We start from the raw sequence: 16626 nt of genomic DNA, 5'->3' as shown, positions 1-16626 counted from the left end.
AAAGTGAAAAGCATTCTGTTCTCTTAGCAGCTCATTGCTCAGCAGGGGGCAACAATGAGCACGGAAAAAGATAGAATTTCAAATCTATTCTCCTTCCTTGCTTCAACTGCTGCGGAGTATAGCAGGAAAAGTGTCTGCAGACATTGGTTCAGAGGGCAGCCAGATGGCTCAGTATTTTGTCATATAAATGCTGTTCTTTGGATCTCATTGATAATTCCTGTATTTCGTGTATTGATGTGTGTCTCGGAGATTACAGCCAGGTCACTGGGATGTTGTAGCAATAAACTTTGCAGCTCTCCCCCCCAGACTTCTCACTCTGTGTGTCAGTCCGTGCCACAGTCCATGGATCTTCCTGGCATTTATCCTGAGCTGCCAGGGTGTTTAAATTAAAGAATAATAGTGCTGCTGAGGCATAAGCCTGCGATGATTGGGAACGTGTTTGTCTGTTAAGAAGCAATTTCAGTGAAAATTAACTCAATTTCATGTGAAATAGCAAAGCTCGCCATAAGCTGTCAGATCCCTGGGGCCAGTAAAATTACTTCATCAGACTTGACTTGCTTAAATTAACCAAGCAGCATCCCTGTTATTGGCAAAGATGCTGAGTGACGCCGGGGTTTAATAGCTTCTGCAATTATACAAAGGGGAGCCAAATTCAGGGGGTACGCACACTATTCGAAAGTGTTAACGTGGACTTTACATACACTCTAATCAATAGCCATCCAACTCCATGTGTTGAAAGGGGAGCGTCATACACGAATGGTCTATTTCTAGTTCATATTTATGTCAATGTTACAGGACACTTCCTTCCATTGGTTGATATTATAGGTTACTATGTTTTCTGTAATTATAATCGCTTTCAGATTGCTTTTAAATGGAACTAATCCATGTTGAGTATTGCAGTTTGTATAAACTCTTAATGGATTGAGGGCGGTGCTGTAACAACTGGTTTCACAAGAATGGTTGTAACGTTTGCACTTACAAACTGTGATATATAGCTACATAACACTACCTTATATGTTCATAAATATATCTGCTTTATCACTGCTCCTAATGTTAAAGAGTAAAAATATTATAATACTGCCCCTATATACAAGAATATATGTGGTATCCCACCACAGGTGTTACTAGCCTGAACACCCCTTGCAAAATCCTTGTACTATAAGGAACAATGTGGCAATGAAGGTGTATATTTTAGTTTTACCACAAGTGGTCACTGTCTATATATTTGTAACTGTTGCACAGCTGTAGTGAACTAAGGGTTATTGCTTTGTTTGTGATCTGCACACCAATGAGAGCTACTCTTCTCTTCTACCTATTTCTATCCTCTTTTTGCACTCTCTTCTCCACCACTCACAGGAGCTCACATACACCCTGTAGGAAGATGTCACATGGGGAGAGGAAGTGTAGACCCACACTTAGTCACTTCTTTTCTGTTGGACCAAGACACACAGGTCCGGCATCCCTGTTGAGTTTAGCCAGGAGCCTGTTCTGGACAGACCAGCTGTAGTGTATCCTTACGGAAGACACAGAGACTTTCTTTCTTAGAGCAACACTTCTACCTATAATGCAGTGCTAAACAACTAAAGAGAGGACAAGTCAGAGATCACCCCAACCCATGCCGTGAACATCTCTAAAAGTGCAGGACAGTATCCTAAAGTAGAGGAACTGATCCGGGTAGAGCAAACCAGCTAAGAACCTACGTACTCTATCTCGCAACGCAGTTGACACCGGGACACCCTTGGACACTTTGCTCAACTCTGTTAACTAGGACTGGTGCTTGTGTCACCCTGATAGGACAGGTAACTTGATATTGCAGGGTAACAGGTGGTATACCGACAAAGGTCGAAACACGGCCACAAGTATTCTTCTTCTTTCAAGTATTCTCAAGTATTTTTCTATTTCTAAAGGTCCAGCAGAGCACAAGTACTACATTGGGTTGGTACTCTCACAACCTACTTCTCTCCACTACTCTGAACTCTCTCTACTCTTTTCAGCATGCAACCAAGCCAGCATTGCTATTCTACCCTCTACCTCAACAGTTCTCAGTGCAGATCTAGTAAAGTCAAGTTTGTTTTATACTATTCACTTGTATCATGTAAGATCTACCAGTAAGGAACAAGTTTATTTATTTTACCAGAACTCAGTGGTTATTGCACCAACACCTACACACAGGCTACACTGTCCTTTGGTCATTTCCCCTTTCTGTGGGTGGCAGTACCGACAGTCCGGTTAGGTCATAACTTCACTCCAAGCCACCATGATAAGCGCCCAAGGGACCCATCAGAACCCGGCAGGTCATCGACCAATGGGTAAGAGTATAGCCAGCCACAAAAAACTAAAAGCAGGTGTGTCTTCATACATGTGTGCTGAGTTAGCACTGTCGTCTCGAGTAGTGTTGGGCTAAACTGTCAAAAGTGTTTGAGTCGGAAACTGAAAGACTCAGCATTTGATTTCCGGTGGCTGCAGAGATTGCATGCCACCCTAGGGCTGCCAGGAAAACATGTATACAGCCTATGATAATGTCCATGTTTTCAAGGCAGCCCTTTGCACGGCAAATGTAAACCTCTTATCTCCTGAACCTTGCATCTTGGTGGGCGTGTTTTTATGAGAGTTGCGTAAAGAGGCACGGCTACGGGCTGCGGCTTTCTTATGTGCAAGATCTATAATGTTTTCTGGATAACCTCTATCCAAGAGGCGTGTTTTCCCTGCTAAGTGATCCACGTCCTTCAATAAAGTTTTTTTTACGACCCCAAGCGGTGAGTGCTACTACTGTTTTTCATCAGTATTTATACTGTGCGTTTTCTCTGTGATTTAGTTGAGCAACTCCAAGGGTCTGCACTTTAGACGTGGTAGCCGCATGTGCTAAGTGTAGGACTTCCTTCACCTGTGACATACGTGGTGCCGGCTGTTTTTTACTCTCACTATTACCAATATGTCTACTCCTCAAGCCTCGGCACACGCCAATACACAGGATGGAATTGAAATGGACGTCAGAACACAAGCAGCAGGTGATTCACTATTAGCAGGAAGGGTGGATGCAGGAGTGTTTTTTTGTCACTTGTAATACTAAGGAGAAAGTTCAAGTCATTAACCTCAAAACCTTAGAAAACCGCATCTCCTCACTAGCTGGAGAGAGACACGCATTTTCTGGACTGTAAACTCATTAGAGTCATATGCTGTCAGTCAAAGAGTGCCCAGGGGACTATGTGCATATAAAATGCCATCACAGTTCCAAGAAGACGATTGTTTTGTCCATGAATGGCAAGAGGCGCATCACTTGATGTCCATTGCCCTCAAAAAGAACAAGTCTGAATACGATCTAGTGATCATGCAATTGATTAAAGCCAAATCTGAATACCGATCTAGAGTGGGCGACACAGCAGCTGCGGTTTTTCTCAGCAAATTGGAGAAACATCTGTTACAGTTTCGAAATGAAATAAAAGAAATCAAGATGTCTAAATTCCTCCACGATAAAGCAGATTACGACCAGGGTCGCATATTCAACTGGAGCAATAAAAAAACTAAGAAAAGATCCAGCTTTAGGCAAAAAGCGATGGACTATGGTACCACTGATTCAGACTCCAGTCAGTCGGACACCCGACCCGCGAAAAGGAGGAAACAGGCAGAATCAAAGAAACCCCAAAAGGAAGCAGGTGTCCTGGAGGTAGGAGACACCCAACAATTGCCATCTAATGTGGTGAATTTGTCCAATGTTATGCTTCCCGAAGGCTGTGCCTCACTTCTAGCCAAGGGGCTTAAGGGTATATTCACACGAACAGGTCCTGGCAGTTCCCATACACTACATACTTGCTGCGGTCTAAACGACCGCAGCAAGTATGTAATTCTGCCGCCCTTAACCCCTTCTGCTCCCTCCCGGCTCCCCCGCTGTAAGCATACTTTACCTGTCCTTGTTGCACGAGTCCGGCGTCCTGCTCTCCCGTCCGGCCAATCAGTGGCTGCAGCTCGGCAACACACTAATTGGCCGGACGGGAGACCCGTGCAGCGAGGACAGGTAATGTATGCTTACAGCAGGGCAGCCGGGCAGGAGCAGAAGGGGTTAAGGGCGGCAGAATTACATACTCGCTGCGGTCGTTTAGACTGCAGCAAGTATGTAGTGTATGGGAACTGCCAGGACCTGCCGGGCTCGCAGCGAGATTCTCGCTGCGAGCCCGTTCGTGTGAATATACCCTTACTTTGGTTTAAATGAAAATTTTTGTTATGAATCTTTTAAAACGGACTTATATAAAGCAGTTCGCAAGATCAATCTGCACAAATACTTTGCCATCCATAAGTTCACCAATCAAGACAAACGTCAATCTGTCACCCCCCAATATAAAATTGGACCTCTTGGCTTTTTCAGACCAGAAGAAGCCTCTATCCGTGAATTGGAAGCTATCAATACATTAGCTCTATTGGGAAACAATTCTGAAGATCCAATAGTCACTACCGTTAGCCCCAGTGAATACTTTGTTGGGGGCAACCCTTCCACATTCGCACCCCAGATTCAATCAGGGGGAGCTATTGATTTGTTTTACAAGTTTGTATTAAAGGACACTAAAGCATTACTCTATCCGGCAGCACCAGCCAATCTTTCGGCCAAGGAACAAAGAGCCCTGACCTGGCTGAAGAATCTTCCGGATTTGATCATTATCAGGGCAGATAAAGGAGGCTCCACAGTAATCTGGCCCAAGGTCCACTATCAGGAAGAAGCTGTGAGACAGCTATCAGATGTCAGGACGTATGCCGGGACGTCCCATTGTCTCGGCGGTCGGGTCTGCGACTGAAGGGCTGTCCCAGTATATTGACTGGATTCTACGTCCCCTCCTCTCTCTATTTCCAACATACTTAAAGGACACAAATGCCTTCCTTGATGCCTTGGACGATGTAGTGTGGCTACCCGAGTACTCATTGGCGTCCATCGACGTGGAGAGCCTCTACAACCGCATCCCACATGATGCGGGTGTGGAGGCAATTGAACATGTCCTTGGCCGCACTGAGCAACCTATTTCGTTCAGAGATTTAATTCGTAATGCCTTGCTTTATGTTTAACAGAACAATTGTTTTACCTACGAGGGAGATTGGTACCATCAGGAGACCGATACTGCGATGGGCACGCCGGTCTCCTGTACGTACGCCAATCTCTTCTTATCTTGTTTTGAGCACAATTTGTTTTTTTCTGGTCATAATCCATTTGTTCAGTATATTGTTTCTTTTTTTCGTTTTGTTGATGATATTTTTGTCATTTGGAAGGGGTCCCCACAACAGTTTGAGGATTTGTTTCTTTCTTGAATAACACTAATCAGGTGAATATGTTTTTCACTTATATGTTTGGGGGTAGTTCTTTGGAATTCCTGGATGTTAAAGTCGAAATCATAGACGATAAGATTCATACTAAGGTATTCCGGAAAGGTACGGCATCGAACTCCTTATTACACTACTCTAGCTCCCACCCCGAGGCCATTAAAAAATCTATCCCTTACAGTCAGATGGTTTGCCTCCATTGTATTAACAATACAGACAAGGCATTTCATTTACAAGCAGAGGAACTTAAAACACGCCTCTTGGATAGAGGTTATCCAGAAAACATTATAGATCTTGCACATAAGAAAGCCACAGCCCGTAGCCATGCCTCTTTACACAACTCTCATAAAAACACGCCCACCAAGATGCAAGGTTCAGGAGATAAGAGGTTTACATTTGCCATGCAAAATTCACCTAGGAATCAGACGATCCGCAATATAATCTATAAACATTGGTTCCTACTGAAACAAGATGCTGACCTCAGGGACGTGGCCAATAGAAAGCCTTTACTTACGTTTAGGAAGAACGTTACTATAGGCGATTCTCTTGGGAACCACTTTTCCCAAAACTAAACAAACTTGGTTACAGCAGGCTTTACCCAGCGGTAATAAAAGATGTGGGCAATGTCTTCACTGTCCGCATTTGCTAAATAGAGCCTATATTAGATTAGGTGGACAAGAGGTTTTTGTGAAAGAAATGATTACGTGCAAGACAACACATGTCATCTACGCGATCATTTGCCCGTGTATCCACTACTATGTAGGCAAAACTAAAAGAGCACTGTGGATCCGCTTCAAGGAACATCTTTATTCCCTCAAAACAGGCAAAGGGGTCCCCCGTTTAATCGAACATGTTCGTACAGTACACGCCACCCCAAATGTCTAAAATATATAGGTTTGGAAAGGGTTAATCCGCCGATAGACGGCAGTGATTGGCTCAAAAATCTACTAGTCAGAGAAACTGAATGGATCATGAAACAACGCGGCGGGTTCTTTTGGGACTCAACAAAAGGAATGACTTGAATGTTTTATTACCTTGATCAGTTGTATTAACACTGTAGAGTTGTTTTTATCCACATCCGGTTTGTTTCTCACTCACCTGTTTTAAGACATATTACCAAGACATATTACCAATATGTCTACCCCTCAAGCCTCGGCACATGCCAATACACAGGATGGAATTGAAATGGACGTCAGCACACAAGCGGCAGGTGATTCACTATGTGATGCTGGCTGTTTTTTACTCTCACTATTATAACTACTATAATACTGCCCCCTATGTACAAAAATATAACTACTATAATACTGCCCCCTATTTACAAGAATATAACTACTGGGGTTTGGTCCTGTGACATTGGGGTTGCAGGGCCATTCTATGGCCTCCCTTCCCTGCTTACGCTCGCTTTAAGGGGTTGACGGTCGCTGACCGACACAGTGTTGAGTTAGTGTAGGGACTTATGTGAACCAGGGGACCTGTATGTGGTACATGAGGCAATATGGTTTGATCAAATTATATCCTAACATCCTGGCGTTGGTTTTCAAATGTAGCCGAGAGACATTAGTGTCAGCCATAGGTGTGAGGTGCAGCTGCTCCTTTCTCATTTTGTCCTTATAACTACTATAATACTGCCTCCTATGTACAGGAGTATAACTAACATAATACTGTCTCCTATGATCAATAACATCACTGCTATAATACTAGTTTCTATGTACAAGAATTTATCAAAATAATGCTGCTTCTTTTGAAAAAGAATATAAGTAATATGACGCTGCTCCCTATATGATGTCATTGATTTAAGATGACATCAACAATTATTGAGATTGAGCTTCTTTTTTTCTTCTTTTCCACTGCTCCTACCATTAGATATATTAGAAATGAAGGAATGCATTTACTGCTCTCTGTAGAAATAATAAAGTAGGTCTTGGTCCTGGAATGATCTGTGCTTTACTATAACTCATGAACAGTTCAAAGAAATTGGAATTCTGGAGAATCATGTTTTTATGAGATGGATGAGGAAATGATAACACAGAAGAGGCTGTTATACACTGTTAGGGATAATGGGCAGGAAATAGAAGCTTCGAAAATGTCACCTGTTCATTGTTCTACAAGGTTTTCACCTCTTTAAACTTATATTTAATTTAGTATTAATTTTCTTTTGATTAGAATTAAGATATAATAGGAAGTATTCAGCAATACATTACTACTCCCTTATTCACCGATGATAGTAGTTATATTTTTCTATGTTGTAAGAGGGAATTTCATGCACTTGGTTGGGTTTTTCTTGTTAATAATGTGAGGCAAATTGTACCTTTTGATGGTATTTCTCACCAAGTTTTATATCTAGAACAGGGAAAAACGTTTGCTTTAGCATTGTTCTCCCTGATGTCTCCATACTGCTACGTACGGACTCTAGAAAGTCTAGAGAGCCCATACAGAACAGCAAAGACAGCATTTTATCGATTGGTGGTGGTTTCGGCATCTGGACACCCATTCATGAAAACATTTCACAAGTCAGCAGAACTTAAAGAGGATCTGTCACCCAGGAGGACGGCGCCGAGCCCGCCTGAACCCCTGGTGGAGCCCCGGATACCTCCCCTTTCCTGCAAGTCCAGCTCTTGGACCCGGTCCCCAGACGGAGATATCGGCGCCGGAAGGTAAGTGCGCGCTGTATGCTAATTACCTGTGTTGAGTCCGATGCCCATAGAGAATGACTGGAGCCGCCATTCTTTATGGGCATCAGACTCATCTCTGCTGATCGTGCGCATGGCTTCTGACGGTGATAGCTCCGTCCCGGGACCGGGTCCAAGAGCGGGACTTGCAGGAAAGAGTAAGTATCCGGGGTTCCACCGGGGGATCGGGCGGGCTCTGCGCTGTCATCCCAGCTGACAGGTTCCCTTTAAAGTGTCACTGTCGTTATAACTTTCAAAATCTAAACTAAAAGTAGATGTGATATAAAGCAGGTTTGCAATTTACATGCATTATTTTTTTTTTAGTTATCATGGAGAACATGGCACTTCCTGTTTTCTGACACTTTTTTTTCTCAGAGTCAGAAAACAGGAAGTCCTGTGTATCCCAGGCCATCTGAGCGCTCACAGAGAGAAGGCAGTCATGTGACTGATGGACACATTGAGCTGTGACTCTCTGTACTGGCCAGAATTCCTGTGTTTAGTCGTTTTTTTCAACCAGCAAAAGTCAGAAAATCGGCCTTTAGGAGACTGGACCTGGATTTCTAGTAAGCTTTGTTTTGCAGCATGATAACAGAAAAAATAATGAATGTATATTGCAAACTTGCTTTATTACAAATCTACTGTTGATTTAGATTTTGAAAGTTGTAAGGACATAGCCTCTAGCCTGGTAAACTCTTCACCTCCTAAACTATAAGCTATTAACCCTATACTGCCTACTTAACCTGCTTTCGACAGTTGAGCAGTTCTAGGCTATACAATTGAGGGCTCGTAAAAGTGGCCGAGTCAATAAAGGGTTAAGACATGTATTAAGGACATATACTTCAACTTATGTTACTAGTAAACATTGGGGTCCAATGTGTAGATAGCTACATTATTATCACTGCTAGTCAAGTCCTGGGCTGCCAATACCTCCTGGACTCATAAGAACGATTCAATTAAGCTTTCTTCCAATGAGGGGAGAGAAATAAATGAAATCCACGCTGAAAGCCGAGGATTGACCTGGGACGGAATCTCATATCTCAGCTCCTCAGACTGATTCTGACTTCTGAGTTGTGTTGGTGAGAGAATTACGGCATTGACTGCTGCACGGCTAATCCTCAGTCTGCACAAACTGCTAATCCCTTACATGTGTAAATCCAGTATGTTTGTGCAGTGGGAAAGATCAATCAAGCTTTGCCTAAGATCGCTTTTATCTTGTCTGCTGAATCCTCAAGTTGGATTTCTGTGTATAGCCAAGTCATGGGCTCTAAGGCGCAGTGTGACACACCTGTTAAAGGGACACTGAACCTAGAAATGAATGAGAAAAAACACATACTCATTTACCTATTAGATACCCTTCAAGATTGTCTACAAGCTCCTGAAGTAAACTTGCAGCAAGGTGACAGAGAATAGGAATTTGTCTTCTCTTTTTAATATTAAGGCCCTATTCCACTGATAATCGTTCCGTGAAATAGGGCTATTAGCTAGAATGTCTAAGGGACAGCACTAAGGCAAGTGGGTGTGGCTTTCATTTGCAGACAGTTCAATAGATGCAATTTTCTTTTGCAGCAAGCTGCCTACTAGTCATCAACACGTCTCTCCCCTGTTTTCCCAAAATAATTGTTTCTAGAACGGGGCGAAGGCGATAACTGGATTACACGCTATACAAGAAAATTATAGTAAAAAAATCACTTGATTTTGAGTTCTCTCTATGCTTGTATATATGGTGAAATGTGTTTTGTAAGAGGCATTGTCCCAAAAACCATCCATAGTCTGACCTCCTGCTCCTAGGCTACGTTCATTAGACATTAGGCTATGTTCATACACCATTTTTAAAGAAACTCTGTCATTAGGATTATGCTGTCCTATCTTAGATAGCATAAACTAGTGACAGAGAAGCTGAGCAGAATGATGAATCACTTATATCGTTCTGTATGGCTGTTTTGGAGATATCCTCCTGAAACACATGGAAAATAAGTGGTCCTTCGCATTATGTGCATGAGCCCAGTAGTCCTCAATATTCATGAGAAGCAACCAGCTGCTGATTGGCAGTTATCTATCCATGCTGTGAATAGGCAGTCAACTGTCATTCAGCAGCTGGGGGGTGGGGGGAACAGTGGGGAAAGAATCCTATTCTCCTGCATATTAGGAGAACGGCTGAACAGAATGATATAAGGAATTCTGTCACAAGTTAATGCTGCCCTCATTTAAGGTGTAACAAAAGTAGTGACAGATTCCCTTAAAAGTGAAAAATTACCGTTTTTTTTTAAATAATAATAAGGGCCTTAAAAAGTATCATGATTATTATTTATGGCCGTCCTTATCAAATAGCAGTGTTATTACAAACACTGTATTTTTTTTTTTTAACCATGTGTGAACATAGCCTTATACAGTGTTTTCATCTTTTCTTTCAGACACTTATGTAGGTCCCATAGTCCCATGTAGCAGTGCCTGAGCCATAAACCCTAAAGCAGCACTTTTGCCCAAATCAATGAGTTTCTTGCAGGAATGAGTTGGGTATTTGAGTCACCTCTGAGGACAAAGTATGATGTCAAATATATGTTAATGCGAAGCTATCGCCTACATCCTATTTATTTGTTGTTTCGATGGTTGGCAGTATGGTACACAGTGGGCGAACAGAACATTCAAGGGTTCAATAAGAGCCAATCAGCATTAACATCTCCTGTAAGAAGATCAAACATTCTCTATTTACTTCACTAAATTTCCTGGGGATATTAAGCTGAAAATTGTTTTAATTTGAAAACTGTTACGTCCACGCAAATCCCCGACCCCTGGTGTGAATTCATAATCACACAGACGGCTGATTAATAGACTCCAGGTGGTTGGGAAACAGGAGATCTGAGATGAGGCCGTATATACTGGAAGACACCCTCTATTTCAAATAAATGCTATTTCGGTCTAGGACAAAACATTCTTTGTAGATTAAAATAAGATAAACAATGTATGCTATTTTAATAAATGTAATTGTGCCTCACTAAACAATTATACAAAAATTATAGAAACAGGGTCTTGGTTAGATGGAGTCCTAAATTGTAGCCAATGCATTAGTGGGGTGCCCACAATTTTAGCATGTCATCAATACATTTGCTGCATTTTAGGACTCCATTTAGCTAAGCCCCTTTTCAGTACATTTTCAAAAGTGTCTAGTAGATACTTGAGAAGATTTTATTCACTACTGCAGGGCGTATGGTAAAGATGATCATGGCATGTAGGCCATGCATTACTAATGGTGGTTTTACACGGAACGATGTATTGTTCGAATTTGCCCGATAACGGTCGAATTGGAACGATAATCGTACGTGTAAACGCAGCGAACGATCAAGCGACGAGCGAAAAATCGTTCATTTTGATCTTTCAACAAGTTCTCAAATCGTTGTTGATCGTTCGCAAAAAATTTGCAGATTGTTCAGTGTAAACATTCTTTCAACGATTTCCCCTATGTGTGAGATAGGCTTAAGCGATCGCAAAACGATTGCAAAACGAATATTCCGTACGAAGTATCGTTCCGTGTAAACGACAATCGTTATTAAAAAAAAAAATCGTTCATTCAAAATCGTTAATCGTGCGATTGGGCGAATTATCGCTCCGTGTAAAACCACCATAACTCTGGCCAGAAACCTACAAAGAGTTAATTGATGGCAAAAGAGTCCTTGCACAGCTAACTTCTCTCTTCCTATTTTCCTTCTTGGAGCAGGAACATGATTTTAAAATCAATAGATCTCTCAGCATGGATTGGAGACATTCCTAAGTAAGACCTCCTGAAGCACTGCATGGTGCTTACCCAGATCTGTTTCAGATGAACTTTACTAACTGAAACTGGGTGTAGATTTTCTGTTGCAGTAAAATCTTAGTTATCATGCTTGCAGCAGGCTTGGCTGGAGTCAAGTTATTGACTAGGCCTAAAGCTTTTCTCACAGGGTCTGGCAAGACAAAGTTTACCTAGCTGTTCACACTTTTCACTTCACACTACGGACAGAATCATCTAGTCTGAAATGATCCAGCCTTCTGGGGAGAGAGGGCTGGACTTTAGTTCACAGGTTTTAATTAGCATAAGCTGTCATAGGAAAGGTCAAGTGCAGAGCTTGCTCAGGAATGGCAGCAGGCAGGTGTGAGTGCATCTGCACTGTGCACTGTGAGGCGGAGACTCTTAAAGCAAGGCATGGTCTTAAGGAGGGCAGCAAAGAAGCCACTTCTCTCCAGAAAAAAACATCAGGGACAGACTGATATTCTGCAAAAGGTACAGGGAGTGGACTGCTGAGGACTGGGGTAAAGTCATTTTCTCTGATGAATCCCCTTTCCGATTGTTTGGGACATCTGGAAAACAGCTTATTCGGAGAAGACGAGGTGAGCGCTACCACCAGTCTTGTCTCATGCCAACTGTAAAGCATCCTGAAACCATTCACGTGTGGGGTTGCTTCTCAGCCAAGGGAATCGGCTCTCTCACAGTCTTGCCTAAAAACACAGCCATAGATCGGCTAGATCGGCGCTCGTTTACTGGGCCTATTCCATGGCCCGATGATCGTTTAGTGAGGGCTGCAGGGACATCATTACTGATGTCCTTGCAGCCCTTGCAGCATACACTACCTAGCAGAAGAAATTCAGAAGGAAGGAAAAAAACAACAGAATTCATGAAGTTTATTAAAGATGCTAATTTAAGAGGGAGGCATTTAGAAGAGAGAATGCAACATTCACAAGGGAAATCCATGTAGAAAAGACTCTGGCAGCAGCTGCTTGCAGGAAGTTTTACTTCCATTAAGGAACGTCTTCAAGGGTATGTAAAGAAACAAATTAAGCACGTTCCCCCGAAGCACGAAACTCATCTGAATCGGGAGTTTATAAAAAGGATGAATGTTCTTTTCTGAGCTCAGTTCAATTTAATTTAGAAAGCAGTTTTCATTGCGAAAAAAAAAATATATATATATTAATGAAATTGCAGAGGGAAATTAACCATTTGCCTTCATGAGCACCTGTTCTGCACAAGTTCAGAATGTTAAATCGTGTTTTCTTGTAAATAAAACCTATTTTCACATAGTAAATTCATATATAATACGGGGGTCTGCCATTACAAACCTCACCGATAAGGCTGAGCAAAGAGCAAGCAAGAGCAAGAAGTGTCTCTCACTATGCAAGACCCAGCATGTCCATACATTACATAGAATGAACAATATACATTCTCTAACACCTTATTTTCCCTATGGTGGCACCACAGAGGAATTGTTACTTACTTCAGGGTTACCTTATACATCACAGAAACAGCACTATCTGTGGCTGGTACCGAAGATCCCAGTAAAGGCTGTATTAGGCTGAGTTGCAATACCAGGCATGGCCCATAAACAACAGAGGCACTCTTTCTAGTAAAAAAAGCAGACCTTCAGCAAGAAGAGAAGAAGAGAGTATTGAGAGACAATTCCTTCCTAGAAAAAGATGGACAGAGAAGAAGAGAGGGATTCTAGAACAGGGGTGTCAAACTCAAATACACAGGGGGCCAAAATAAAAAAAATTAGACAAAGTCGTGGGCCAACCTTGATATTTATTGAAGAGTGCATGTAGCGCTCCTGGCACTGTCAGTGGTGTGCGTCTCCCAGCACTGTCCACTATGATAAATGAATAGATAAATTGCTATGACATGGTTAAACCCCAACCCCAATGGTAGTTACCCATTATTTTCCCCAAGCAGTAGCTAATCCCATAACTGTGCCCTATGCTGTAGCCAACTCCTCCAATAGTGTCCCACATATTAACCAGCCCTCCCAATATTGCCCCACATAGTAGCTAGCCCTCCCAGTAGTGCCTCATATAGTAACCAGCCCTCCCAGTAGTGCCTCATATAGTAGCCAGCCCTTCCAGTAGTGCCTCAAATAGTAGCCAGCCCTTCCAGTAGTGCCCCAAATAGTAGACAGCCTCCAATATATATATAGAAGCCAGCCCTCTTCAATAGCCTTTTATATAGTAGCCAGCCCTCCCAATAGTCTTAAATAGAAGTCAGCCCTCCCGATAGCCTGTTATATAGTAGCCAGCTCTCCCCCATAGTATGTTATATAGAAGCCAGCCCTCCCCAAGTCTCTTATATAGTAGCCAGCCCTCCCCAAGTCTCATATATAGTAGCCAGCCCTCCCCCATAGTCTCATATATAGTAGCCAGCCCTTCCCCATAGTCTCATATATAGTAGCCAGCCCTTCCCCATAGTCTCTTATATAGTAGCCAGCCCTCCTCCATAGTTTTTTATGTAGTAGCCAGCCCTCCCCCATAGTCTCTTATATAGTAGCCAGTCCTCCTCCATAGTCTCCTATGTAGTAGCCAGGACGCTGGACGCTGCTCACATACTGCTAGGCCACAGGCTAAAAACTGCCTGCGGCCTACAAGATTATAATATGGAAGGTCCAAGCGGCCGTTCGAGCCTCTCATATTTTAATCTGCAATGTCGGCGAGCCAGTAGAATAGTGTGGCTGGCCAAAACTAATGGCACCACGGGCCAGATTTGGCTCGCGGGCCAGAGTTTGACATGTCTGCTCTAGAATATACCATACTGTACAACTCTACCTGTTCAGATTGTCTGCCGTATATGAGAACAGGCACTCCACAAACTAGCCAGGTCACAAGCAGCTGATTTTTACGACAGCATGGGCCAAGTGATTAAAAATTACAAGCACATAAACCATGACTGAGAAAGAGAATGGTAGGAGCGCTTAGGACCTGTTGATGAATATAGGGCAGGAAATCAAACAACACTAGGTCAGGGGTAACATGTAAGCACTATATTTTTTTGGATATTTACTATTACTTCTTTCTTGCCATTTGTGATGATGATATATCTGTATAATGATTTACCATTATGTCATCGTACGATGGTGGAAGAGGTTGCAGGCGCCTTTTGACTCTATTAAGATTGTAAATCCTGTTGATACACCACTGCTTACTGGGTCCACAGAAAAATCCCCATTAACAGGAATCATATATTTTCCTTCTGATGGAAGTGTTTGATTCCAGCTAAAAGTCATTACGTAGAGAAGCAGCCGGAGCGCGATCAGATATGAGCTTCTAAGTGCCAGTCTCAAGGATATCTGTGCTAGCGGGTATGTTGGGCTGAGGGCGCATCATCTTAAATCTAGGATATAAATTATAAGAACAGTTTGTCGTTCATCGTCCTGCGAGACGCACCATGTGCATTAAATCCTTGCCGCAGACATAAGAGCTGTTTGTAATCATTTCAGGTGAAACTTGCGATTCAGATTATGTGTTTGGCGCCAGATGCAACTCAGAGAATCTTAGACTAATTTTATTCATAGCTTTTTCACCCGGAAAACCCAGCCCCATTGTTGGACAATGTCTCCTGTGATTGGACATAAAGCAAATACCCATAATGCAAAGCACAATACACTTTGTGATGTTACAGTGAAGAAATAATACATATAATGTTACATTACAATGGTAAAAAATACAGTGATGTCACAGTACTGCAAAAATACAAATAGTGATGTCACAGTACAGTGATAATAAATGCTGTTATGTCACGGTACAAGGAAAATAAATACAGTGACATGATAATAAACACAGTGGTGTCACAGTAGAGAGATACCATAATAGACAAAGTGATGTTGTAAACTCAAATGTCCCGTGACCGCTACTACAGCAGCAACAGTAGCCTGGGGCTGGCGACACTGGGAGGTATCTGACAGAACAGCAGAGTGCAGCAACACTCTTTACTGAAACACAAGGCAATATGGTCCTCACCAGTAGTTAAAAGAGAGCTTTGTCCCAGAACCATTAATTCAGAACGCTCATGGAGTGGGTGGCTTAAAACAATTACATCAACTTACCTCCCCGGCTCCAGCACTGTTGCCTGCATGCTGCAGCTTTGGTCCCTCGGTCCCTTCCTGGTCTTGAGGCAGGACTTGGGACATGACATGGCAAGCCTGCTTAGCCATTCAGCAGCTGTAGCGTTATCCCGTGTTTACTGCTAAATGGCTGAGCAGGCCGGCCACGTCAAGTTCCATCTCAAGACCAGGAAGCGAACAGGGAGTAGGGACCAGAGTGGCAGTATGCAGGTGACAGCACTGGGAAGGTAAGTGGATGTTATTTTTTTTTGCACCCACCCCTCCATGGGCATTTTTTAAAAATGGGTCCCAGACAAAGGCTTAACCCTTTGAGGACCAGGCCCAAAATGACCCAGTGGACCGCGCAAATTTTGATCTTAGTGTTTTCTTTTTTCCCTCCTCCCCTTCTAGCACTTTCAGTTTTCTATCTACAGGGCCATGTAAGTGCTTGTTTTTTACAGGAATAGTTGTACTTTGTAATTGCGTCTTTCATTTTACCATAAAATGTATGAAGGAATTCCAAAATTATTATTTATGAAGATATAAATAGGTGAAATCGTAAAAAAGAATGCAATATGGTAACGTTTGGGGGGTTCCTGTGTCTACGTAATGCACTATATGGTAAAAGCGACATGATACCACTATTCTATAGGTCAGCCCGAACACAAACACATGCAGGTTTACACAAATATTCTAATGTTATATATATATATATATATATATATATATATATATATATATATATTGTTTTTATGAAATCCTTTTTTTGGGCAATTAGTTATTAATAAAATGGGCCTATTGTGACACTTATAAAGTTTTTTTTT

The sequence above is a fragment of the Dendropsophus ebraccatus genome, chromosome 4, assembly GCF_027789765.1.
Source record: "Dendropsophus ebraccatus isolate aDenEbr1 chromosome 4, aDenEbr1.pat, whole genome shotgun sequence".
Classification (NCBI taxonomy): Eukaryota; Metazoa; Chordata; class Amphibia; order Anura; family Hylidae; genus Dendropsophus; species Dendropsophus ebraccatus.
This window is presented reverse-complemented; position numbering follows the sequence as displayed.